Source organism: Phalaenopsis equestris, unplaced genomic scaffold (genome assembly GCF_001263595.1).
Source record: "Phalaenopsis equestris unplaced genomic scaffold, ASM126359v1 Scaffold000667, whole genome shotgun sequence".
In the NCBI taxonomy this organism is placed as follows: Eukaryota; Viridiplantae; Streptophyta; class Magnoliopsida; order Asparagales; family Orchidaceae; genus Phalaenopsis; species Phalaenopsis equestris.
In genome coordinates, this window is record NW_018165107.1 from 71,816 (window position 1) to 75,193 (window position 3,378).

The following is a 3,378-nucleotide window of genomic DNA, read 5'->3' on the forward strand; positions in this document are numbered from 1 at the left end:
GCTTTCCTTTGTCGGTGGTTGCTACTACTTCTTATTTCTTTCAAACACTCTGGTCACCTTAGCCTTTTCATGTGACTCCATGTGCTTAATTTCTTCTTGAAGACTGCTGGTTTTACTAAGTAGCTTCTCGAAGGATTTGATGGTGAGTTCCTTGAGCATGAAAGCTATTGGTCCATGAATGCTCTTGAGTAGATTTTCAATTGCATGATGTTCCTACAGCTGAGGTTCACATTTCATGCTAAGGTTTCTCCATCTCAAAATATAGTCCACCAAAGTTTAATTTTTCCATCATGAGTGTTTTTCCATCATGAGCTCTCCAATAGACACATGATGTTGCGCTCCGGCGAATCTTTTCACAAACAGCTGTTCCAACTTGGAAAATGTTTTAACTGACCCGTTGGGCAAGTCAGTAAGTCAACATACCAGTTGAAAATAATTCCTGACAAGCTACTGAAGAACTATTGGAAGAGTAGAGCTTCACTATTAGAAATGTGCTATATGTTGTATGGGATTCCTAGTCCCATCAAATATCTTGAAGTTTGGGGCCACAAAACCCTTGGGGAAAGGCACGACATCGAATTCCTCTGGGTAAGGTCTACCCTTTAAAATTAATGCACCACCCTTAGATTAGGTTAAGGCATCCCACACTTGTTCAACCATTTGCTTGAATTCCTTTTCTGGTATAACACCTGATGGAAAATCCTTTCTATGTTGCTTGTCTCTAGTTGCTGAAGCAACCTCTTTTCTTTCATCTGTGATGTGTATGATCTCCGGCAGATTGATCTCTGGAGAAGCCAATTGCGGCGCTTGTGATTGTTCTGAATAGTGGCCATGGTGGTCATGGCTACAACCATTTCTTCTATTCTTTTCTCCAGTAGACTAACTTGTTCATCCCTTAGGAGGATAGCCCTACACAGCTCACCTACGGCGTTCTCTTCAGTGTGAGGTTGAGCCTCGCGCGCAGATGTGGCAGCTCTGGTTTCAATAACATGGACATCCATGAAATCTTCCTCCAGGTAGTCATTATAGTCAAAATCTTCATCATCATCATTGATGGAAACTCCGTGTTCCCAAGCCAACTCAAAAATTTTGACTCTGAGCTTTTCAACTTTTACTTTGATTATTGATTCTTCAATCAGCTTAAGAACTGGAGGACCCTGCTGGACATCCTCTACTTGTTCCTCCTCTCGCTGGCTATTATTGCTACGATGTTAGATATTTTAGACCCTGGCTTCATTCCATGTTCTTGTCCCGTGGGCTTACCGGACTGTATCGGTGCAGTGACCTTCGGTACCCATACCTTTTTCTTTTTCGACGATGATGTCTCAGGACGGAGTGTCTTAGTAGAAACATCGGTATGTCGAGGGAGAATTTGCTCCCCGTTGTGTAGACCGGCTACAATGTCAAATAATCGTCTTGTCTTTGCCTTTGGGATTGTAGGAATATCTCTAAAATGGGTGACGGGTAAGATTTTTGGACCCAGTGTTGACTTAACCAGTCGACGGCCTGCGGTCCTGGTGGTGGTATAATCAGTAGTAATCACTGCGGTATCAACTTTGTTCCCTAAATAGAACAAAACGGGGATGCGAGTGGGTGACACTCCAGTTATATTGTGAGATTGTCTAGCGGGCTTAACATCCTTCAAAATTTCCTTCTTCATGCGAGGGGAAATTGCATGTCCCACTCGTTTAAGTAACTCGTTAACTAAACATCTTTATTTGGCAGTTAGCCTTTTGAAAATTGCACTATCTCGGGTGATAGGAGTGAACTTCTTTCTCTCTTCACCATGTCCATGAAGTGGTAGTAATGTGGCGGTGATTTTCTGGATACTCTCGTATCCATCGGTATCCGTCAGAGGATGGAATCTACTCCCTTGTAGGAGTGGATAAATTTCCGGTAATCCTTCTTCATCTTGATGAGGCTCCTCCTCAACGGGTGTGTTCTCAGGAGCCTGAGCTTTGATGGCCCTCCGAACCCTTCTGTTACGATTCCTTTTTTGGGTTTGGGTCAGTGGTACAGTCCTTCAGCTTGATCCGATTTCAAACACGGGTGGTGGGACAGTTAATCCCTCATTCGGATCCTCAATAATCATTACTTCTTTCACCTTAGCAGCACGGGGATAGCAGGTTTGGCGGGTGCCGTGATGGCAGTAGTTTTGGCCTTCTTGCAGACAGGGAAGTCTTGAAGGCAGTTCAGGTTAAATTTTGCAGATGATTCCTGTATTTCTGGAGCGACAATCTTCATCACTACAAACGGGGCTTTCTCGAGGATGACCTCAAGATCTTCAAATCCAGCTCCAAATTTGATGGTAGGAGCGAGGTTAAGGGCTTCATGGCTCGTTGGCAGGTTGCAGGAAAAGGTCGGCGTTGGGTAGGCCATACAGCAGACTTTAAAACAGAAAGTTTTGGGGTTAGCTATATGGCCAAAACCTCAAAATTTTTAGTGTAAGCACTGAAGTAGAGGTTGATCTGTAGACCGGGCGGGTCTTAATTTATGGGTATTGTAAAATTTTGTTTAAGAAAAATCAAGAGGTGGAAAAATTAAATAATATAAGAAAATTTTAAAGTGCGCATAACACAACACGATTTTGTTTAATTCACAGAATATCAAATCAAATTTTTAAGGGAGATGTGAAGTATTTTAGGACCCAGTACTAAACTCATTTAGTGTCAGACAATGCCGAGGTGGAACTAGTCCACCGATACACCTATTGGGGGTCCAACCCCACATGAAAATTTAAAGAGTCTTTAATGGCCTCCCGAACCCCTGTGTTCAAAGATGGTTGAACAGATAGTCCTGAAGTCCAAGGAGTTAGCCGTACTTTCCCAAGACAGAAATGGGTAAGCATAGGAACAAAAGAAGGGTAATTTGGTCCAAGAGAGACAAATACACATTACCAATTGTGAAGATAATATTTCTTGATTTGTATTGAGAGAAAAGCTTGTCCCCAGCGGAGTCACCAGAAGCTGTCGGCGCTATTTTTGGTTGGAGGAGTTGCTCGTAAGAAGGAGTCGGTCACCGGAATTGAAATCCCGTCAGCCGCTTTGGAAGGAAATTTTAATTTACATATATATTTAGTTTTACAAAAAATATGAAATCAAACTGACCCCATATTTTTCATATTTTAAATGAAAGAGCATTGTACCTCAAATCCTGTATATATTCCGAAGGATAAACACAAGACTTGAGGATGTGGCTCGCTTAAATAAACTAAGGAAAATATGACATTTGTTTAGTCTGTGAAATCTTTATATTTGTCGATAAGTTCCTCTATTTAATATAAAAGATTAAATAGGGTTTATATTAAGCTGGGTTCGGACATGCTTCTTATAAGGGCAAGCCCCTATAGTTAATTACATCTTAAATGACCAAAGTCAC